Here is a 24,591-nt window from a genome sequence, read left to right as displayed (position 1 = left end):
TCACTCTCCAGTAAATCCTCTGCATGCAAATCTCCATCTTTGGTCTATTTCTAGGGAACCTGACCTACTACTACAGTTGGTGCTGGGAGTGGTTCCTAGGAAACAGACTCTAAAATGGGAATCTAGAGCTGGATTATCCACGGGCCTGTTGGTAACGAGAGCCCATCTCTAGTGGTGGGCGGAGGCTCTAATGGCCTCTGGGTGACTCGTTAAAACTTTTAGCCGTGGTGAAGTAGAGTGGGATACTGGAGGAAGCGGATGTGCTGGTGGGCAGCCTCTCTGATATTTGAGAGGTTCGGAGGAGGTAGTGATGATAATGTGTGTAGAATCAGGTGATTGTGGCTGGGCACAAAGACAATGAAAGGCTGAGGCGATCCATCACTTTTTTTTTTTTTTTTTTTTGGTTCTTTTTTTTGGAGCTGGGGACCGAACCCAGGGCCTTGCGCTTCCTAGGTAAGCGCTCTACCACTGAGCTAAATCCCCAGCCCCCCCTTTTTTTTTATAAAAACTAGACGTTGTTATTTTTATGTGTGTGAGCATTTCGCCCGCACTACGTGTGTACAGTGTCCATGGAGGCTTGAAGAGGGTGTTGGATTCTCTAGGACTGGAGTTAGAGACAATTGAGCCACCACGTCAAGGCTGGGAATCGAACCCTGATCCCTCTGGAAGGGCAACAAGTTCTCTCAATCACTGAGCCATCTCTTTAGCCCCTCATCACTAATCTACAGTGAGCTGTGAAAATGGGATGGTTTCCTGGCAACCAGAAAGAGAGAATTTCCCCTACAGCTGGAGGGTGGGAAAACAGATGTAACCCAGGATTAGGGTAGAGAATTTCTAAAGAAAACAATTCTCAACAGAGAAAGTCTGCTGTGTTTTGATTTGTCAAGGTTTGCTTGGGGGTCCTAATCCCTGGGACACAGACATTTGGATTGACGCCCTAGGTCACCTATGCAGCAGGTCACCTTTTTATTAAAGGCTACGGCTGTCCCATGTATGCAAATGGCACAAAGGCTTTTGGAGACGCCGTGCACCATGTAGCAACTGTAGCATAGCCAGCCACCAGGCCAATAACACGGATGAGGCTGCCCTGAAACCTGACTGCCCAGGAAGAAGAGGATGCGGGACTCAGCTGGCCCCAACAGGAGCAGAGAGATAACTTCACTCTCGAATCATTAACAGCCTCCCAGCCTCTGGTCTTACCTGGCTGGTCCACCTTTCACCTTCCTGTCAGAGGAAATCTTTTGAAACAGATGGCTCACCAGTCTCTGCCTTGCTTAGAACTCTTCAGTAGTCCCTGTTGCCTCCGGGAAAACCCACATTTCTCGCTCGCTGTTGCCTCATCTCTTATCTCGGTTTCCGTGTGTTCTGCTGGCAATGGCTTTGCTTGTTCTCACGCTAGAGCCTCTCTTTGCTCTCGCTGTTCCCTTTGCCTGGAAGCTCCCTCTCCTTCCTCCCTTCCCAGGGAGCTTCTCTAGCTCAGTTCAAGTGCCGTGGGCTCACCTCCAGTAGGGGTTATGTTCTTATGCCTGCCTTCCTCGCTACCTCTGTCTTCAGCTGCTGAGAATGTCAGTTCCTGGATGTGCCCAACTGAATCCCTCTGCGAGGCTCAGTGGGGAGACACAGCAGGCAGATACCCTCACTCAAGCGATGGCCCCTCCTGGAACAGCCTGCAGCTAATACTGGCTGATGGGGGCGTAGCCTCCTTACCTTAGCTCAGGATAATGCTTTCCTTTGTGGCTGCAAAGTATTCAAGGGTCTGCTCCTGGGGCCTTAGGTGCGGTTCTAAGGACTTTCTGTCACTGTAAAGATACACTGTGGCTTAAAGCAACTTGGGAACAAAAGGGTTCATTTTAATCTTCCACACAGTGACAGTTTGTCAGCTTGAAGCAGAACCCACTGAGGAATGCTGCTCACTGGCATGCTCTTGGGTTCAGTCACCATTCCTGTGCAGCCCAGGCCTCCCTACCTAGGGATGGTACCTCCCACAGTGGACTTGGTCCTCCTACAGAAATTAGCGATCAAGAGAATGCCCCATGCATACAGCCCACAGGCCAATCTGATGGGGATGATAGGTCAACTAGGGTTCCCTCTTCCCAGCTGACACTAGCTTGTGCCAAGTTGACAACAACTAACCGTCACATGTGCAAGTCTAATTCTAGCTTTCTCAATAAAAGTATGTTTGATTGACATCCAGTGGTTGCACTTGTTTCCGGGCTACAGGATGATGTTTGCACACGTGTGCATACGGTGTGCTGATGAAAGCAGGGCAGTTAGCATTTCCACGTCTTTATCATTGCATCGTGTTTGAGCTTCTGAGAGCCTCTCTTCTCACAACCCCTAAACATGTTACAATGAACTCCCCACACGGTGCTATGTACCGCTCGAATGCATTGCTTCTGTCTAACTTCGATTGGTCCAGCCAATCTACTCTTCCGCTCTCCTCCCCACCCTCCCCGTCCTCTAATGACCACTGTTCCACACTTGATGAACTTCGCTTTTAGTTTTCCTTATAGGACTCTCCAGAGTGCATCTCCTGTCCAATTGAATCCATTCTGTGAAACCCCCGTTTTTCAGTTTTCTGGAACTGCGTAACAAACTCTGTCTTGACAATAGTGACTTAAAATGACTGGAGTTTTCCTTTCTATTTCATGGACTGGTTGGGTTCTTCTAGGCGGTTCTGCATTAGCTGTTGTGACTGGACTCCTCGGGGCCCCTTTGAAGCTGGGGCCAGGTGTTTCCCCATTCTCCAGAGCTTCCATTCACATGGTGTCTAATCAGTTAACTCTGTCGCTCTTACACTACGGTCACTGGATTCGCAGAAGGAGGAAGTGGAAGCGACTGCCGTCTTAAGGCTTGGTCTTCACTCCTGCCACATACTACTGATGAAAAGCATGACAGACATGATTGAGGAAGAGGGGACAAGGTTCCCCTGTGCAAGAGGAGCATCATGATATCAGGGGAAGAGGCAGAGGCTGACCACTGGACACTGACTCCCACAGCAGCATCCTGGAGCTCTCTGAGAACAAGGAATCCGTTGTATGTTCATTGTCTTCAGTCCAGGTATTTCCAGGGACTGTCAGAGCTCTTTGGTCACAGAGTTGTATTTCCACAATTTCTCATGTTAGAATCCTGGGGGGGGGGTGAGGAGGGGAGAGAGAGGGAGAGAGAAGAGAAGATGTAGTGCAGACAAGCCCAGGCTGTCAGCAGCCTTTAATGGAGCCTCTTTAATTCCAAGATAGCATATCCAAATGCTGCTTGGAAGTCTTTCTGGGCATGGGCTCTGCCCCCTGGGGCATGAACGGGCAAATTTTATTCAGCCACATGGTTACACAGGGTCCTGGATCTAAACACAGACTTAATAATTAAGGCTCGTCTCTTCTCTCTCTTGTCATTGTACATTTAGAGCATGTGGAAGTCATTAGTGTTGTTTGTCAAATATTTCTGGCTGTGCACCTGCTGAACACATGGAAGGATTGCACTTCTTGGCCCTCTTGTGGTTGGGTGAAGCCTTGTGATGAATTCTGGCCAATGAGCTGCTCGTGGAGGTGACTCCATGCCATGCACGGCATCTAATGGCTTTGTGAAGCCTGCAGAGAGAGCTCTTTCCCTCTGGCCTGGTGCTGGCAAGTCTTGAGATGGTGTCTGCTTCACTGGGCAGGTGGGGAAACAAGGGGCAGAGCCCCACCAACCCCTGAGGAGCAGGTGACACAGGTGACACAGGTACACGGTCTCCGCTGAGATGGACAGGAGTTTTGTCAGAGTTCCTTGACCTTGGTTTTTCTGCTGTTAGAAGAGTCCCCAGAGGATCAGATCGAGATGGAGATGAGCGGATGCCGGGATTCGGCTCCTACACCCAGACCACACACTAATAGGTAGCTACAGTTACAGAGGCTCAGTGTTCAAACCGAGACAGTATGTTTTGCAGCAAAGCAGGGTTTTACGAAAATTCTTGCTACATCTCCTGTTTGGACACCCCCCCCTTCCCCATTTCCTCATTCACTCCCTAGGATTGAGTCCTTGTCTTAAAGGCAAGTGATTTGAATGCCCAGACATTTGCATATGGGTTTTCCTTCTGTTGCTTTCTTTATTCTAGTTCAGCGGCTCTCTAACTTTAGTGCGCCTAAAAATTTCTGTTCGAGGCTGTATAAACAAACTCACGGATACTGTACTTTTCGAGTGGTTTCAGAGTTTTCCAAGGGCACTTTTGACTCTATGCAATTCCTGTCTCAGGCACTTCCAAATCTGTGCCCCCCCCAACTCCGTGTGAGATGAGATTCCATTGTTCAAAACCAAAAGAACCTTGCAATTTTTATGAGATGCTGAGAGCACAAGATGCCAGCAGCAGCTGCTCTTAGCCCATTATCCACCCATCACCCAGTCCTGTTGATTTTACACCCACAGTCTAAGCCTCCATCATCCTTTCCCCGGATTCCCAGGGAGGGCTCCTAACTCATTTCTGCTTCTGTTCCTGCTCCTTCCTGTCTATTGTCTGCAGTGCAGACAGAGCGAGCCCCTCCAACCCCTGTCGGGTCACATAGCATCTCTGTGCAAACCCCCTCGCCTGCCTCTCTCTTGGCTCTTACATAGAGGTCCACCATCTTTGCAGTGTTTCTGAGACCGCAGGGCCTGCCCTCACCTGTCTCTCCGGCCTTATGCCCCTGCAGGCTCCCCTTTGGTCTCTGTGGTCTGTGCCTCCCCCAGCGCCACAGAACCTCGGCACCTGCTCTACCATCTGCAGGGACTGTGTCTTCTCCATCCTCCTGTTTTGTGCTTGGTTAACTCCTACTCACGCTTCAGATGTCAGTTCAAATGCTACGCCTTCAGAGGCACCTTCTTCATTCGCTCTCCTAGAATGTGCCGCGTTCCCTTGGAATATCTCTGCCAGTTTGTAGTCGGGCACTCATTCGTTGGGTTATCTGACGAGCACGTGTTTCTCCCACTAGAATGTGAGCTCTAGGAGAGCAGGGCTGGGACCGCTTAGCTCTACTCGGATGGATTCGCAGTCCAGGGCATATGCACCTGCTGCGTGGATGATGGGCTGGTGCTGACGGAGGTAGAGGAGCTGTGACAGCGAACTGTGGCACTGGTGCCATTGGCGGCAGCACTCCACTTCTGTGGTGGGCTCCAGTTTTTATTTCTGAGTTTCAGAGGCCCAAGAAACAAGGGATTGTCCCTAGGTGCAAAAAAAATCCAAGCCCTAGAGCAACAGTTCTCAACCTGTGGCTTGCGACCCCTTTGCAGAGGTCAAACGATCCTTTCATGGGGGCCACATATCAGATATCCTGCATATCAGATATTTACATTACAATCTATAGCAGTAGCAAAACTATAGTTATGCAGTAGCCACAAAATTTCACGGTTGGGAGTCACCATGACATGAGGAAGTGTATTAAGGGATCACAGCGATAGGAACATTGAGAACCACTCACAGCCTAGAGAATAGATAAGACTCATATCCTGTTCCCTAGGTTCTAGGGGAGAATTTTTTTCTTTGACTCCATAGTACTCTCTGGTCTGTGCACTGACAGGCTAGATACGGCCTGAAGTCTTAGGGTGAAGAAGCTGGACTTGAGGGAGTGGATTAACATCAGATTGTTGGCTTGTTGAATTTTTAGCATCTACCTACCGCAGAACTGTGAGGGGGTGGTGCTTACCTTAGAACGGAGGGACATTTTTATTTCCCATAGTTCAGGGGACGGGTTAATTTTAGAGCAGAAAAGGAAGAGGCCTGCATTGTCTTGCACTTTCTGGAGGTTTGGACCAGTTCCTTCTGGAGACAGAGTAGTTAATAGCCAGTTACTGTAACAGAAAAGTTTAAACGTCCTGTGTAGCTGAGGAAAAGTTTAGTTCTTACTTCATGCGTGTGGCTTTCCTCCAGGGCAGTAAGGGACCCGGCTCCTTCCATTTGATGCACTCATTTTAAATGCATGGTTTCCCCGCCCCTCCCTTACATCCCCTCCTCCGTCCCCCTTTCCACATTTCTTCCCTCCTTCCCTCTCTCTCTTCTTTCCTTTCTCTGCTTTTTTGTCCTGGTCTCACTTTGTAATCCAGGCAAGTTCACAATACCCCAGCCTCTGCCACTGTGATTGCAGATGCCTGCTTTAAACTTTGGGTAACACGTGATTCTTCCTTCCTCCCCCTACTTTATTCTTTTTTCCTTCCTTCCTTCCTTCCTTCCTTCCTTCCTTCCTTCCTTCCTCCTTTCCTTCCTTTCTTTCCTTTCTTCCTTCCTTTCTTTCTCCCTCCTTCCTTCCTCCCTCCTTTCTCTTTATCCCTCCCTCCTTTCTTTCTTTCTTTCCTCCCCTCCCCCTCCCCTTTCCCCCCTCTTTTTCTCTCTCTCTTTCTCTCTCCTCTCTCCCCTCTCCTCTCCTCTCCTCCCTTCCCCTCCTCTCTCTCTCTCTGTCTCTCTCTCTCTCTCTCTCTCCAAGTTTCTCTCATGTAGCCCAGGTGGGCCTTGATCACTTTGTAATCAAGGATGACCTTGAGTTTCCGAACCTTCTGCCTGCACCTCCCTAGGACTGGGGTCACAGGTGTGCATCACTAGACCCAGAACGGTACCCTCAAACATGAGTCTGTGTTGTGATTTTTCATTTTCATGTGTGAGTGTGTGTGTTCACGTGTTTGTGAGCTCACATGTGGGTAGGTACATGTGCTCATAGGTGAACACATGTGGAGGCCTGGGGTTGGTGTTGAATCACCCTCATCTGCTTTTCTACTTTACTCATTGAGGCATGGTCTCGAAGTCAAATCCAAGGCTCACTGATAATGGCTAGTCTTGCAAGCCACCTTGTTCTGGGGATCCTCCAGCCTCTGCCTTCTAAGGCTGGGATTACAAGTTGGTGGGTACGTCCTCCAGCATTTTACATAAATTCTTGGCATCTAAATCCTCCCTACTCCTTTGCTTTCACAGGAAGCACCTTAACCACTGAGCCATCTCCCCAGCCCACATGTGACTCTGTTTTGTTTTGATTTCTGAGGAGACAGGCTTTCTTTATATAACAGCCCCACCTGTCCTAGAGCTTGCTCTGTAGACCCGGATGGCATTGAACTCACAGAGACCTACCTGCCTTTTGAGTGCTGGGATTAAAGGCATGCACCATGGCCACCTGGCCACACATATGACTCTTAAGGTCAACGTAGAAATGGAGACACAAGTTTGAGTCAGGTCAGGTGTCAGCTTAGCTTGATCAAGGGAGTCCAGAGTTGGCTCCAGGAAGAAATAGCTTCTTCACATAAGAGCTACCTGTGATGCTGCTATGTAGCAGCAGGAGCCAGGTGGGTGCACCTGAAGGCGGGGGACTTGTGTAGGACTAGGGGTGGGAACCAAAGCATGGGTCAGGGGGTCAGCTACTGACATAAGAATATTTTCCTGCCAGGCGGTGGTTGCTCATGCCTTTAATCCTAGCACCCAGAGGCCAAAGCACGTGGATATCTGTGAGTTTGAGGTCAGCCTGCTCTATAAGTTCCAGGACAGCCAAGGCTACACAGAGAAACCCTGTCTTGAAATATAACAAAGCAAAACAAAATATATTCCTAAAAGCTATAGGATCCTTTGTTTACAGAGACACTTACTGCCAGGGCTATTGTGCTACTGGGATGCCTCCATGGGGTTCAGACCTGCAGTAAATTAAAGATGGTGCTGAAACTACCCTGGTTAAGTATTGATGACACAATCAGAAGGTTTGGGCTGTGGCATGAGACTGGGACAGCCGTGAACTGTTTTCTCAAAACATCCAGAGGACATTCTCATCACTATAGTAGCAAGAGGTGCTCTAACCAGGGATATTCAGTTCTGAAGGGTTCTGCATGGCTACCTTCTCTGGACAAGGATGGGAGGTAAGAGATATTGGCAGGGAGCTGGGATCTCTGATGAGAGGGGCAGTGAGGGGCTTTAGAATAGCAGAGGCCAGCAGGGAACAGAGGAAAGTGAAGTTGGTCACCACATCAAACATTAGAGCCAAGTAGCAGGCGAGAAGCCTTAGTCCCAAGGGTCCTGATAGCTAAGGTACTTTGTACATGGGCAGCCAACCAGGGCATCACCTGACTTCTGTCATCATGAAGGAGCTAGAGCAGGTGGGTAAAAAGACGGAGGCTCATAACAGCCTTTCTAATGGAAAAATGGTGACTCTCTACTCGCTTTCCAGATCTGAACTACCTTTAGACCGAGTCCTTTGATGGAAAGGGGAGGCCAAGTCCCCTTGAGCAAACACTTAGAAATGGTGCTTTAAGTTTCTACAATAGTCATTCCTCCAGTCATTTTTTTTTTAAAGAGGGACTTCACATTTTACACAAGTCGTTGACTGGGCTCATGAAACGTTCAGATTATTTTAAGACTATGATGAGGGGCTGTCTTCATTAGGGTTTCTGTTGCTATGATGAAACACCATGACCAGCAACAACTTGGGGAGGAAAGGGTTTATTTGACTTACACTTTCTGGTCACCGTCTATCACAGGGAAATCAAGGTAGGAACTAAAACAGGGCAGGGACCTTGAACCAGGAGCTGATGCAGAGGCCATGGAGGGATGCTGCATACTGGCTTGCTCATCATGGCTTGCTGAGAATGCGTTCTCATAGAATCCGTGACCGCCAGTCCTGGGGGAGCACTATCTACAGTTTACTAGGCTCTCCCCCATGGATCATTAACTAAGAAAATGCTTTACAGACTTGCCTACCGCCTGATCTTCTGGAGGCATTTTCTCAGTTGAAGTTCCCTCCTCTCCGATGACTGTAGCTTGTGTTAAGTCGTCATAAGACTAGCCAGCACATGGACTGTAGAAAACAAATGGCGTCTCCAGCTGTAGCTGCTCTCCGCTGGATTTGGTATCTTCCCTAGAATACATCACTGTTGCCTCCAGCATTTGATACGCAGCGTTTGATCTTTTCAGTTCACATCAGGAAAAAGGATTAGAAGCGGTTTGTATTCACATGGGAAAGACAGCAGTATATATTCGCTGTCTTGCCTCGGGGTTATGTTGATTTTCTTCTGTTACGTTATAGTCTAAAGGGTCTTTGATTATCTTGCCATTCCAGATCCACCATGCTGGTCCTCTCTACTGATGGGCATCATTCTCCTCAAGCCCAGTGAACAGGAAGTGGGAAGTACTCGGATGACCTCATAGAAGATATGGATGTCAAGACACAGGAAATAAACCCAGTGAAGAGTCAGGATCTGATACACTGGTGACGTGCTTAAAGGTCTTGTCCACTGAGTTCCCAACCATGGAGGATGAGGCATAGTGCTTGGTAGGTCCTCCTGGGATTTTTGAGGCAATAGATTCTCACTTGGAAATAAGGGTGTTCTAATTGATGTGTTGAATAATAGCCCAGGAGGTTGCTAGTTTTGGGTGTGTCTAGGTGAAAAGAGGGTAGAGAGGCAGGTCTGAGCTGTAATGTAGTATAACATCGTGTCTTCTCAGGTCATGTGACATGGTAAATACAATAGCGTTAGAGGTATCTGGAGTAGAGTCTGACAACCTCCATTAGGAGACTTAAAGAGAAAAAAGACCTTGAGTTATGGAATAAGAGTATGGACACAGTTGCAAAGAACTGCCCGATGCTTTCAGACCAGTTTCTGGAGTATTATTGGACTCCAGCAGAGACTGAGCACCTGACCATGGGTGACCAAGTGACTGTATGGCCAGAGATTCTTTGAGCCAGGTATTAGCAAAACTAAGTCCTTGCTTGAGGGGGATACATCAGCTAGCCGTTGCGGTTGGAATGGTGTGCTAGAATCAGATCTGCGCAGGATCAGAAGCTTAAGTATGAACAGGTTCAAGAGGGTTGGCTGTCTGTGTCATCCAACGTGACTGAGCCAATACCTTCCTCTCAGTTCATATCTATTCCCTGTCAGGGGATTCCTATGATCTGAAGATGAAGGAAACCCCTGAGGTAGTTCATGAATGGGTCTTCTCAGTATATTAGTGAACCTTAAAGACTAAGTATCAACGTCTTTCATAAGGAAATGGTTTAAGCTGTATAGTTCGGTTGTCAAGACACAGTTAGAGATGAGTTTCTACAAAGACCTTTGGTTGGTGAATTGCTTCACTCATTGTCAGAAGACTGGGAAAGCAGATGGTGCGATCCCAGAAGGGCGCCTGGGGAGAAGGGTGTGGATGGCTATATGGATATGCTACTTGCCTTTCTCATCGCTGTGACAAAATACCTAACCAAACCAACTTAAAGAAGGAGGGATTGGGGTTGGGGATTTAGCTCAGTGGTAGAGCACTTGCCTAGCAAGCACAAGGCCCTGGGTTTGGTCCCCAGCTCCAAAAAAAAGGAAAAAAAAAAAAGAAGGAGGGATTACTCTTGGCTCAGTTCATCATGGCAGGGAAGGCATGGTGGCAGGAATTGGAGACTGATGGTCATGACGCATACACAGGTTGTATATATCACAATTCATCCACAATCAGAAAGCAGAGAGCAATGACCATGTGTGATCAGCTTACATCTTTCTATTTATTCGGTACAGGTTCCCAGACCGTGGCACGGAACTATCCACATTGATGGTAAGTCCTCCTGTCATAATTAACCTAATCTAGATCACTAAAGGCCCTAAAGTAATAGTGTCTCCCAAGGGACAGAGTGTATGGATCTGGGAGCCAAGGGCTGAAAGTCAGTTTGAGTTCTTACCATCACTTTCAGGGACCAACTTGGAGAACTTGTGCTTCCTGCCTCGAATCTTAAGTTTCTGTGCTATTAAGAGGTCCTAGTTCCAAGAGGTGGGACCTTTTCACCAGGAGGGATAATAAAGATTTCAAACCTCAAAGATTTCTTCGTAGTGTTGTTGTTCGTACTAGTCGACCAGTGCACAAAGAGAGGAGCTAGGGGTGCTGATGTACAATGGGACAGAGAAAAAGATATTAGGATTCTCCTACCTCCTCTGGGAAGCTCGTGCACACCCTGTGTCACCATGGACTGTCCCTTATGTCTGAGTTCACATCTCGGGGTTGGAACACAGTGAGGCAGTAGGATTATGAATTTTGTCCTCTGCCAATAGAATTTACTTTAAGTCAGTGTGCTACATGAGCAGATTTTAACAGATGGCCCTGTGGCTGGGTGAAGAGTAGATTAGCGGGGCTCAAGTGGATTTAGGGAGTTGAGAGGGAAGGTAATTATAATATCCAAGATAAGCAATGGTTATGAGTTGGTCTTGTGTGATACTGGCAGTAGAAACAAGGAGGGAGGCAGATGGAAACTTGGAGGGAATAGAATCAGTAAGACAGGAGTTCCCTTTTTCCATCGAGATCGATCTGCTCAGGGTTGCCTTGGTTCACTCAGTCACAATCGCATGCAAAGCCAGTCACCGGCTCTGGAGCAAGCCCCGCTTGGACCTCTTGCTGGTAGCTTTATATATATTTATTTATAGGACTCAAAGAGCTTGCTCATTGGGCACTGAAGTTACACAGTGCACTGAAGTCCTGGTGTGGGACCTCTCGAGATAAGCCCAATTAACAGAGAGAGAGCTATTCTCTTCAGCAGGGCAAAAGGATTCACATTCTGTTTTGGACACTCAGATAGCACTTCTGCAAAACTCTGATACTGTGGTGTCTGATTGATTGTCATTGTGTTGAGTAGTGGTCACATTGATTGGTGGGAATCATGCAGCAATCCTGAAAGCATCCAGAATCACCCAGTAGGAGGTACCTGGGAGTGGAAGGATGGGAACTCTTGAAGAGGGGAATTCTTCCCCCACAGTGAGCTGGAGGCAGTCGATGTGATATAGGGAGGCCCAATGCATCGGACCGTTATGTCTATTATTTCAACAGCTCCCTTGTATGATGCTCGCTGCTTCTTTAGAGCAATGGTTCTCAACCTTCCTAACGCAGCAACCCTTTCATACTGTTCTTCATTTTGTGGTGACCTACGGCCATAAGATTATTTTGTTGCCACTTCGTAATACTGTTATGAATTTTTTTGGGTCTACTTTTAGTTACAAGAAAATCAACTAATATTGTTGTTTAAAATGTAATAATCACTAAAGGCCATGCCAGTGGTCTTTCAGAATGACCTGGGCCTGATGACCACTCCCCTGGGCTTAGTAGGGACTCAGCAAATGTATGCTGGGTCACATAAGAGGTAGATAGTCTAAGGAATGCCTAGGAACATGTTCATTAAGCTGTTAAAAAATGTGTTTGTTTGTTTGTTTTTTAAATAGAATTTAAAATAATGCCCACCACAGTAGGAACTCAATAAATAATTGTTCAACTATTTGAGTTAAGTTCTTTTCTGACAATATCCACCCTAAATGCTAGTTCAGAATAGATGTTAACGGTTTTCTTTGTAAGATAATTTAGTTTCCATGTAGGGAATTAAGTTAGTTAAAGCTAAAGACCTCTTACTGTTGAAGCATGGCTTGGCAGAGTCTTCAAAAGGCTCTTGACTCATTGAAGCCTCCTTGGGATATTTAGGGCTATGGGACTCTGGTGAGAGATGAAGACTCTGAAGCCTGCTGGGACCCTGTTTTAGATGTGTGTGTTTGTGTGTGCTTGTGAGTGTGAGTGTGTGGTGTGTGTGCATGTGAGTGTGTATGCATGTGTGTGCATGTGAGTGTGTATGCATGTGTGTGTATGAGTGTGTGCATGTGTGTGTATGAGTGTGTGCATGTGAGTGTGTGTGCATGTGAGTGTGTATGCATGTGTGTGTATGCATGTGTATGCATGTGTGTGTGCATGTGAGTGTGTATGCATGTGTATGCATGTGTGTGTGTGTTTGTGTGCGCACGCACGCACGCACGCATGTGGAGGCCTGAGGCTGACATCATGTGTCTTTCTTAGTTGTTCTCCGTATTATGTTTTGAGACAGTCTCTCTCTGAACCAGGAGCTCACCATTTGGCTACCTGGGCTAGCCTGCAGCCCCGGGGATCCTCCTGTTTTCATGGCCCCAGAATTGAAATCACAGGCACAGGTCACTACATTCAGCTTTTATGTCGGTTGTGGGACCAATCTCAGGTCTTCCTGCTAGTGTGATGTGCACTTTACCAACTGAGCCATATTACCATTCTGAGAATCCACTTTTTGTGAGTCAGGTGGTGATTGGTAGTGATTGGGTGGGCGTGGGCATACATGGGGAAGGCCAGTCTTTTCGGGTTAGGATAATTATAGTCTTTCTGATTGCTGAGGTTATCAGTACAGGTTTTGGAGTTAGATAATTTTGGATTTAAATCTTTGCTGTCTTTGGCTTTGTGACTCCGAGTATTTAAAAAAAAAAAAATCAAGCCTATTTTCTTTCTTTTTAAAAATTAGGTTTTTTTTGGGGGGGGGTTACTTTGATTTTCTTTGCTCCACTTTATCCCCCTTTTCTGTTCTTCCTGGTGGTCTCTTGCCTCTTCTCAGATAGCCCCGTTCTGCTTTTTTAGAGGAAAATGTGAAATTTTTCTTTCTGCACCTGGCTTATTTCACTTAACATGATGATTTCCGGTTCCTCCCCATCCCTTCAAATCCTATCCCTTTGATTTTCCGTATGCCTAAACGATATTGCAGCGTGAATATATGCCATATTCTCTCCCTTCATCTGCTTTTGGATCTCTTAGGTTGGTTCCACCACTTGTCCGAGCCCCGTCTTTTGTATTTGTTAGATGAATGTCTGTGTCATCTGCCTCAGGGAGTTGCACTGAGAATCAAATTGATAAGAAGACACGCAGCATGCTTAGTTCAATGATCGGGATATCGAATGCATTCAATAAATGCCAGTAATAATGGTAATTCAGCCAATAATACTAATAACCATTCCATCTCCCTAACAGTGTCATGCTTTCCTTGCATTCTATGTACTCCACGGGTGTCAAGATTTTCCTCATTTTTCCGAGAGGAGGAAGAAGCTTGGAGAGGTGAAAAAGATACTACCCAGCCATGTAAATGGGGGGAGGTGAGCCAACTGGCCCAGTTTTCTGACCCTAAACCTCTATGGCTCATGTCATGGAAGTCTTAGAGATAGTTGAGTTCTCTAGCCTAGGCCAGGAACAACACCCAAAACAAGACTCTAGGAGAGAGAACATGAGTGTGTGTGTGTGTGTGTGTGTGTGTGTGTGTGTGTGTGTGTGAAAAGGTAAGCTCTCTAAGCACTCAGGAATCTCCTAATCACAGAGGGCTCTTTTCCCTGCCATTTAAACACCAGCCCAAGACCATTCTACTAAATCTCTCTTTTTAGAAAGTAAATTTAAGTAAAAGAGGCAAATGTTCTATATCCCTGGGTCTCCATCCAAGCCTCCGACCTGACTTAAGACTTGATGAACTCTGAGGTCAAAACACTTACTTGGATTTTAATTCTTTTTCTTTGTCTGTTTTGTTGTTTCTTTGGGACAGGCCCTCACCCAGCTGTCTTTGAATTTGTTATAGCCAAGTGTTGGGTTACAAATATGTCTTGGGATACCTGGCTGCACTTTTCTGTCTCTTTGTAACTGAGTGATCCCTTCCACTCTCTGGTTTCCAGGTTCACTCAATGCTGCACCCACATTTCCCACCTTTGGGGGGAAGGAGGGAATGACTGGGGGCAGAAGCATCCATCTCCTCTCTGGGATGGCTCCTCTGAGGTCTATATTTCTTGCCTATAGTGACCAGGAAATTTTCCCTTATTGATTGCTTTCTGTAATCGAGCTTAACAAATAGAACTTCCCTCAAATGATTCTCCCAACTAAACTGATAGAAAGCTAACCTTGTTATATTTATTGACAGAACATTGAAATAAATATTATAGGTCTAGAGGGAATGTTTCAGCTCATTGATTTTTTTAAGGAAATAATAAATGGAGCCTATTCCCTTTGGCATATTATGCTGGGAATAATCTGAAAAAATGCTTAGCTTGTTCAACACAGAGCTTAGAAACCCTCCTTCCACTCCCGGCGGAGCAGGGGCCCTTTGCATAAATCTGCTCTGGCCCAGACAATCAATTTTCAATTTTAATTATTTTCAAAACTCGTTTATTATTTGCTTGTTCAGTGAGTTGGGAGCTTTCCCTTTTAGTGAGTTTATAGCCACAGTGGTCAGGCCTCTGGCTTGGATCTGAATGCCTGGGATGGAATCCTTCCCTGTCCCTTGTGCCAGGGACTTTAGAGCTAAAGCAGTAGCCTGCCAACTCTGCACTACAAGCCCAAACCAGCCTACTTCCTGTTCTTGTAAATAAAGTTTTATTGGAACTCAGGTAAGAGCCAGGCACAGCAGTGTGCCATATGTAAACTCAGTATTTCAAGTGTAGAAATAGATGGCTTCTGAGGGCTTGCTGGCCAGCTAGTCTAACTGAAACAGCCAGCTCTAGGTTCAGTGTAAAAAATGTGGATTGCAGCAGAGGAAGAAACTTAATGTTGACCTCTGACTTCCTTATTGACATGAAGGCAAGTACACCTTCAATATATGTAACACACACACACACACACACACACACACACACACTCCATATGCCACACACACAAACTACACATACCACATACCACACGCACACCACACATATACATCATACACACACACACAAACCACATATTATACATACACATACACCACACATACTACACACATATATACACCACATACCACACACACACACATACACACCACATACCACACACACACCACACATGTACATCATACACACACACACACAAACCACATACTATACATACACACACACCATACATACTACACACATATATACACCACATACCACACACACACACATCCACACCACATACCGCACACACAAACTACACATACCACATACCACACACACACCACACATGTACATCATACACACACACACAAACCACATACTATACATACACACACACCACATATACCACACACATATATACACCACATACCACACACACACACACATACACACCACATGCCACACACAAACTACACATACCACATACCACACACACATATACATCATACACACACACAAACCACATACTACACACATATCACACACACACACACCACACATATACATCATACACACACATAAGCCACATACTACACACACACACACACACACACACACACACGCACACACGTACCACAGCACACCACACCACGCAAAGTAAAGCCTTGTGCTACTCCATGCCCATTTCTACCCCTCTAGCACTTGGAGGGTTTTTATCACCTCCTCCATCACTTGGTGCACTGTGCACTGTAGGATTCGGTACTTGCCTTAAGGGGTCCTTTACTTGGGTGGTGTTCATATGTGGCACAAATATGACAGGGACCTGGAATGACTTGCATGGACTTCAGCAGCCCTTTGGGGAAATGAGCTTAAGCCATGTTATATACTCACTTCCACTCAAAGGTTTGGGTTACCTGAAGTCTTCATTCTTGTCCTTTTGTCATCTCTGGCTGGTACTATGTCTTTGACCTTTCATCCAGGCCAGACTGACTGAGTTTCTGCTCCACCATTGTGCCAGTGTTTGCTCCTCGCCTCCATTCTCAGTCCACTCTAATCTCGTGTCTGTCTAGAGCCCATGACTGAGTGTAGGTCCTTGTGTCTCCAAATCACAAGGGCAGTGCTCTCAGAGCTCCCTCCCTGAAAGTCTCCCCAACAACACTTTTTTCTCCTCCCTCCCCATCTCTCTAGAGATGGGGAAGGTCAGTCATCATTGTCAGTGTGGCTACAGTTGGAATCACTTTGAGGACACAGCACTTGGTGTTCCTAGGAGAGTGTTTCTGGAGAAGTTTAACTGAGGAGGGAAGGCCCATTCTGAATAGAGTTGGTACCAATTCCTGGGCTACCTAAAAAAGAGAAAAAAAAAAAAGAGAAAGTGAGTTGAGCATTAGTTTTAATTTCTCTTGCTTCCTGACTGTGGATGTAAGTGACCAGCCACTTCATGCAGCTGCCATGTGGACTGTATCACCTCAAACTGTGAGCTTATGGACTGTATCACCTCAAACTGTGAGCTTAGTTTAATTGTTCTTGTCAGGCATTTTGTTACAACAAGCAAACTAACTCTCATAGAGTCTCTTTCTGTCCAGTTAAATTTGGGTTGCTTTGGCAGTCACCTGAGTCCCTCCTCTTACCCCAGGTCACAGCTCCAAGCCTCATTTATTCTCTCATATTTTCCTCAAATATCAACCAGCAGCCCAAATCTCCTTCTTGAACTCCTAAATCCACATTGGCCTGGTACATGTAGCTCCTCCTGTTCAGATCCCAGGATTCTGCAGTCTCGCCTGTTCTCTGGAACCGGCTTCTTGATTCCTGTTCTTGAGCCGTCTCCCAGGTTTCCATCCCTCTCTTTTTTTTTTTTTTTTTTTTTGGTTCTTTTTTTCGGAGCTGGGGACCGAACCCAGGGCCTTGCGCTTCCTAGGTAAGCGCTCTACCACTGAGCTAAATCCCCAGCCCCTCCATCCCTCTCTTAATGCACAAGCTCTGATCATCTCTCGCTTGGATAACTGATTAATTAATTAATTTGACAACTATGTTACTCTGAGCTCCTCACTGGGGAAAATCATATTGAACAAGGCAGACTGTGTCTCAGCTTGGACTCTCCATTGACAAGAAGGCAAATATTTAATTAAGATCACTTCAGATAGACTCGTGGAGAAACTAACCGCGAATGACATGAGCACAGGGACCAGAGGTAAGCTCCTGGGGGTCGGGAGGGACTCTCTGAGGAGGGGACATTTCAGCTGAGACGTGGATGACAAGAACAAGCAGCCATGTAGGATGTTTCAAGGAGAAGGAACAGTTGGTGAGATCTGAGATGGGAAAGAGCTTGCTCGCTCAGGGGGTGTAAAGAGGCTGTTGGTTGCTGCTGGCACATCGTATGCACGGGAGAGGCCATCAGATCATATATCTGAAGAGGGGAGGACCAGCGGGACTGAAGCACTTTTTATTTGACCATAAGGTGAAGAGAAGCCTTTGGGGGCACATCAAGTCATATTCTTTGACAATTATATACAGGGCCTCATTTTGTAGCCCTCGTTGGTCTGGAACTCGCTATGTAGTCTGAAATTCACAGAGACCCAGCTATCTCTGTCCTCCAAAGGCTGCGATTAAAGGCATATATGCCACCGTGCCCAGCTACACAGTATGTTTTGATTATATCCATGTCCAAAATTTCCAACTAAGCCTCCTGTATTACTCCAACATATCCCCTTCCTACCTTCGCACTGCTTCCTTTAAAAACATTTAACAAAACTAAACAAAACACAGTATCTCTGGTTAGCGCCCTACGCATGTGTGATCGCGTGTGGCCACTACGGCTGCAGGAGGTCCATGAGCGCATCTGCCAACTCTCATCCAAAAGAGTGAGCTCCGATGCACAGGTTTGGGAACTCGCTGTGGCCACCGTGTGTGGAGCAGGTGGAAGAGGTTGTTGTGGAGGTGGGGCACATGGAGTCCGGTGCATCTGGTGGCTATGATGGGGATGGTACAAAGGGGCAGGAAGGGTGCGGAGGGACAGGACTTGTTAGGAGGTAGAGTCTGCTGGTTTGTTGATAGAGAAAACAGGCCCTGGTAAGGGATCAAAGACATAGGAAAAAGGGGGTGGGGGAGATTCAAGTAAAGCCTCTCCTTCCTCACTCTCTGTGCTCCCTTCCTGGAGAAGAGAGGCTACTAGTCATGAGCTTCACCTCTTCTCATGCTCATGTTCTGGCAGTTATAGAGAGATCCGAGGGGCTAAACTGTTCTGGCCTAGAGGCAGCCTAGTCTGGGGTGTGCCAAGGATTGGGCAAACCTGGAGGGGTCTAGTCCTCTCTCTAGCCTTATGTATAGTCTTTGCCATCAGAACTAAGCTCTCATCCCTGTTGTCCTGTGATAGCCAAGCAGTAAGTCTCTAAGAGTCTCCAAGGCTGAGAGACTACACGAAGTCCTCCAGGCTCTCTCAGCCCGACTGAGTTCTAGTCAGGAAGAGCAGTGTCCTTGGGGTTAATCAGATAGTCTGGTCAAAGGACCCATATGGGCAGCCAGCTAAACTGTGGGGCCTTGGGTAATTGAGTTCAAATTTTTCGACCTCTTGTTCTTCCTCGTAAGTGGGCAAATTAGATCTGGCCTTTACTTGAGTTTGGAAGATCTGGTACCAAGACCTACTACTGTTCAGGCCCATGGGGAATGATGGATGTGTTCCTCTGTAGACCAAAGGGGAAGAGAGTTTCATTTTTACAGGAGGAGGAAAATTCTCCATGGGTAGGTTGAAGAATAGTCTAGTTATTGTCCTCCTGTGACCCATTCAACTACCTGCTGCTCCCAGTGATCAAATTTAGTGAGCAAAGATCTAGAGGAGTTCTATCCTCAGGGGCTAGACAGAAGACCAGTGAGATGGGCCTTGTGGGGAATATGCATGTGCATGCATTCATGCAAGCGTGTGTGTGTGTGTGTGTATGTGTGTGTGTGTGTGTGTGTGTGTGTGTGTGTGGTGTGTGTGTGTGTGTGTGTGTGTGTGTATGTGTGTGTTAGGCAGGGCAGTACCAGCCATGGTTTATAGACTATAGGAAGTTAAGCCTGATACTATTGCCCTCCTGAGTTTTCAAGAGAAGTCAGAAATCTGGAATTTTATGTGACATCTCCTGAATTTTGCATTGCTGGCAACTAAAGTCAATTAAAACAAAAATACCAGCTTGGGCCAAACAAAGCTGCAGGATGCATTTGGCCTGCGGGTGGCCAGTTTGGGATGCCTGATATAGACTCGCAGAGGGACCCAGGAATAGTCACGATCTAACAATAGTCAGGTGCTTAAGCCAATAAAAAGCACAAGGAAACACTGCCCTTTCATGCCCGTGTCTTCTGACCAGGACCATGTGCCTCACATCTGCCGAGGATGGACATGCTGGCCCCTTTGCCTTTCCTCTCCTGATTCTATCCAAGTGCGTCTGCAAGGGTCAGCCAGCCGAGGGCCGAACACAGAGGATGCTGCTTTGCCTTCTCCCAGTGTGTGTGCACGACTATTTATTTCCTCGTTTATTCCACAAACCCTTCTAATTATCATGTGGGGTGCACTCTTGGTTTTGTGTCATGTTAAAAATTATTTGTAGGGGTAGGGAAAGAATGCAGTTGGTAAAGTGCTTGGCGTGCCCGTATGAGGAAACGAGTCTGTGTACCTGCTGATTCCTGGGTCTCATTAGCCCGTCAGTCTGGCCTAGTTGGTGAGCCTCAAGCTGGTAAGAGACCTTGTCTGAAAAAGCAAGGGGGTAGGGGCTGGGGATTTAGCTCAGTGGTAGAGCGCTTACCTAGGAAGCGCAAGGCCCGGGGTTCGGTCCCCAGCTCCGAAAAAAAAGAACCAAAAAAAAAAAAAAAAAAAAAAAAAAAAAAAAAAAAAAGCAAGGGGGTAGCTTCTAGGCAAATGGCACCAGAGATTGAGCTCTGGCCACTGCATGCACATGCACGCAGCTGCACACGCATGAACATGTTTCCCCCGCCACGTACAAATTATTTGCAATGATACCAGACAAATAAGTGCTGTGCAGGCCTATTAAAGAACTATATGTCACACTCACACGTCTACCCCACACACCCACAGAGAAACATCTGGGAGGAATTCTACCGAATGCTGACAGTGGTGGCCGTAGGTTGGGTTCAGGATGTCTCCCAAAGTCCCTCAAAGTTGCTTTTCAGAGACAAGCGTGGTGGCACACATCTGTAGTCCCAGCATTTGGAAGGTAGGCACAGAAGGATCAAGAGTTCAAGGTTACCCTTGGCTCCAAAACAGTTGGGGTTACCTCAACACTGTGTCTCAAAAGAGATTCAAAGGTGCTCTTTAGCCTGTGCTGGGAGATGGGGTGGGGGTGGGGTTGGAGGGGGGAGTTTCAATGGTAGAGCCTGGCGGGAGCCTTTAAGTCACATGCATTGAAGGGGGAGTGGACCCCAGTGCCCTCCTCTTTTTGTGTCTAGCATTTGTATCCAGTTGAAGGGTTTTGCTCTGCCTCGGGCTCCACACGATTACTCTGTTCCCTGAAGAGCTGCTTCACCATGGGCCAAAGCCTAAGCCTAAGCCTACCAAAGACTCAGACAACTGAGACTACCAAAGCCGTGGGCGGAAGTACACCTACCCGTCTTCTTCACGTATCCATCCCCCCAGGGATTTGTTACAGGGATGGAAAGCTGACTGGTGCTGTCTGCCTCCAGGGACCAGGCCTCCGTGGGTTTTATCTTCTTCCCATTCCTTCATCTCCACCTCTCCGTAGCTTCTACGGATGTAAATATCAGGATTTTCAAGAAGGAAATCATTATTTTAGAAATTAGAAAATTTTGATATTTTGTATTTGCAACTTTTTTTTAATCATAACATTGATTTTAAAAATTGAAGAAAAAAAAAACAAGAAAAAGAAACTGGGGGACGGTGGAACCAAGGTGGCTCATTGGGCAGTAGTGCTTGCAGAGCAAGTCTGGTGAGCTGAATTTGATCTCTAGAACTCATGTAAAGATGGAGGGGGAGGACCAACTCCACACAGTTATCCTCTGGCCTTCCCTGCACACGACCCCCATCTCAGCCACACTCAGACAGACAACATAAAAACGAAATTGGCAAATACAAATTACTATCAGAATAAACAATTATATATGTCTGCCCTGCCTGCTTATCAACCTTCCTACCTGTTTTTAAGTTTAGAACCCAGAGCCTAGCACCTGTTAGACAAGCATCGTGGTACCCAGTATCTTCACCAGCCCCTAAACTAGTATTTAAAGACTGGCTGAGGAATGGGTGATGGACATATACACCATTCCCAAATCACCTTTGCCCTTCTCTGCCCCTACAAGGGACGGCCATCTGCTCGATAGCTCTTTGTAGTGACTGGGACATAGGGCTATAACTCCATCAATCCAAGGCCTGTCTCCTTGTCTTACACGGTGATTTTACCCATGAGATTTAGGACACTTTTACCATAATATTTATTCTGTTTTATGGCTTTAAATATAACACTAACTCCTAATAATCAATATTGATTTAACTATAATATCTTATTTATAGACACAGTCCCCTGGTTTGCATATGGACTCAAGCTATAATGGAACAGAAATCAGCCACTCACTCTCCTGGCCCCTGGCCAGCACCATCAGCCTCTAATGAATGGCTGTGAGGCCAAATGAAGTTTGTAGTTTGTGATGTTCACTTATCCCCATCCCCACCAACATGGCTTCCTTCTGCCCACCAGTGAGTCACTGGGGGCTAGGCATGCCCATTCTGATGTCCTGCCATCAATCCTAGGTTACAAACATTACAAATGTAGAGATCACCAGCTCTAAGCAGAAGTGTGACCGGAAATGAGACTGGTGGGTAGAGGACTATGTAGATGTAGAAAGGCTAAGCTAAGGCTTAGAAAAACAGAGACGAGTGCCCACCTCATCCCAAGAGGCTCTGGGATGGAACTCTCAAGATGCTATTGTTGTGGCCATCATTAGTGTTGTAGAAGTGTCTGGCAGCAAAGGCTGCGGCTGTCTCTTGTAGGGACAGACACTGGCCTGGTCGCTATGATCTGGTGTGGCACAGGTTTGCGAGGAAGGGTAGAAGAAGACAGACCATTTACCTGGAGAAAAGAGACCTGGGGAACCTAAGAAGTAAAGGAGCTAACTTGCTTGCATTTGCCCAGTGACTGTCTTTCACTGACTAGGATGTAATGTCTATTGTCCAAAAATTATATCTCCTCTCTCAAAACATTCTGGAAGCTTCACTTTATTTGATGAGGATGGTGGAGAGCAGGCACGCACGCACGCACGCACGCTATACACTTACACATCTGAGCACAGCTCCAGATTCCCCAAGGCTTCGGCCCCATAAATCATCTCTTGCCCTTGGTTACAAATTAGGGTGAACTCCAGGACTTTTGGAGGAGGAGTCTGGCTATTTTTCAATTCACATAACAGAGGGTGTAGAAGTTGGAACTAATGATGGTTCGTTCCAACTGTCTACTTCCTACGACCTAGGAGAACCTGGAAGAGAGCCCGAATCAGGCACTGCCTAGATCAGTTGGCATGCAGCATGTCTGTCGGGGACTGCCTTAATTGTTAATTGAGGTGGGAAGACCCCAGTGTGGGCAGCACCATTTCACGAGCTGAGCCCTGGACTGCATCAGAGAAAGCTAGCTGGGTAGCAGCCTGAGAGAGCCAACAAGGATCCCTGTCCCCTCTGTACTTGACTGTGGATGGGATGCTTATTTGGAATCATGGACCACCACCCGCCATTGTAAGACAAGTGGGCTCTCTCCCCTGGGCTGCTTTTCTGTCAGGATGTTTTGTTGTAGCAATGGGAAGGATGCTAGGATGGAATTCCCGAGGCTATTTTGGCACTGTGTGGCCCATGAAGAAAACCAAACCAAACCAACATAGAAACCACGAGTAGAATGTGCTTTGCAAGAGCCTCTGCTATTTTCTTCATGTCCCAAATCCTTCCTTAGAGAACACCCACACACCACCCCGACTCCCTCCACTCTTGTCCCCAGGTAACTCTATCAAGGTGTGAACATCTGTCTAACCCGGCCAGTCAGCCTCTTTCTCCCAACACGGGAACTCAATGAGCGAGGCGGGGTGGGAACAGAGCCATGCAGTGTTGGGGCCAATGCGGGCGCTCCCCCCTCTTCCTGGTTCTTGAGACACCCTTCCGGTTGTAGCATGCCAGAGTGAGGAGGCCACAAGAAGCATAATGATAATACCCACAGTGTTTGGGTTATTCACAGCTCACAGGACAACCCCGAGCTTAGGGCTTCGAATCAGTTGTTTTGTTTTCTTTCCTGGTTCTGTGGGTAAGCTGGAGTTGGCTAGGTGATTCTCACTCCGGTTCTGTCCTGCCGTTGTCCTCAGGTCACGGCTAGAGCTGATGCCATCTGGACTTGCAGCTCTCCTGTATAAGTTGCTTGGGTGGTATCGAACAGCCGACACTCGCTAGTGACTGATGCTTATCGGCAAATAGTGGTTCTGGGCAAGGGACTCTTCTGGAGCTATTTCCAGACCTTTCTGTGTGACTTGGATTCCTGTTGCATGTGTCTGGGTTCTCAGTGGAGCAAGCAACTGGGGAGAAGGAAGCAAAAATAACCAAGTCTCCTCGAAAGTCAGATCTCAAGCTATCACAGTGTCACCCCTACCTTATGAGGACAAGCAATCGCAGTCCAGTTTAGACCTCATAGCCACTCACAGGTGATTGGACCAGCGGTGACCAATGGACCAATCTAGACCAATCACAGAGCCCCATCCTAGGCCAGAAGAGAAGGATCAGCTGTTCTTTGTGTCCTTTGCTCTGCCAGGCTCCTGACAACTTTTCCTTTTCTCCGTCATTGCTGGACCTGGGCTAAAGTGATTAGGGAGGAATTGGACCAACAGTAATGATTTCTGATCATAATGGTTGCTAACCATGTACGTGCAAAGGCTGCTTCTATTTCCTTCATTCCCCAGGAGACTCTTTCGATGACTCCCATTTTATAGATTGGAGCACTGAGATGAAGAGAGGAGGGAGCAGGGAGGAGGCGTCATTGTTAAATAGTAGGGACTTGAACTAAAGGAGGGCGGAGGGATAAAATCCCATGTAGCATCTCATGGAAGAGGGACCAAGAAACTGAAAAAGTCCTCACCTGTAGGTGTCTTCCCAGTGAGTAAATGGCTTCCTATGCCAGCAAGTGGACCCAAGTTTGGATCCCTAAGACTCATGTAACCCCAGTGCTGGGAGACCTGGAGTGA

At 46.9% G+C, this 24,591-nt stretch overlaps 1 long non-coding RNA gene across 3 annotated transcripts in view; it reads left to right on the top strand.

Moving 5' to 3' along the window:
* Positions 1 to 24,591, top strand: part of LOC102548116 (uncharacterized) — a 136,823-nt gene that overhangs the window by 94,806 nt on the left and 17,426 nt on the right. For all 3 annotated transcript variants that reach the window (XR_015620482.1, XR_015620483.1, XR_015620484.1), the window contains 2 exons: positions 9,033 to 9,245; positions 10,471 to 10,507. This is a non-coding gene — a long non-coding RNA (uncharacterized LOC102548116). The remainder of the gene's footprint in view (positions 1 to 9,032; positions 9,246 to 10,470; positions 10,508 to 24,591) is intronic.

This window comes from Rattus norvegicus, chromosome 5 (assembly GCF_021556685.1).
Source record: "Rattus norvegicus strain SHRSP/BbbUtx chromosome 5, alternate assembly SHRSP_T2T, whole genome shotgun sequence".
In the NCBI taxonomy this organism is placed as follows: domain Eukaryota; kingdom Metazoa; phylum Chordata; class Mammalia; order Rodentia; family Muridae; genus Rattus; species Rattus norvegicus.
This window is presented reverse-complemented; position numbering and strand designations above follow the sequence as displayed.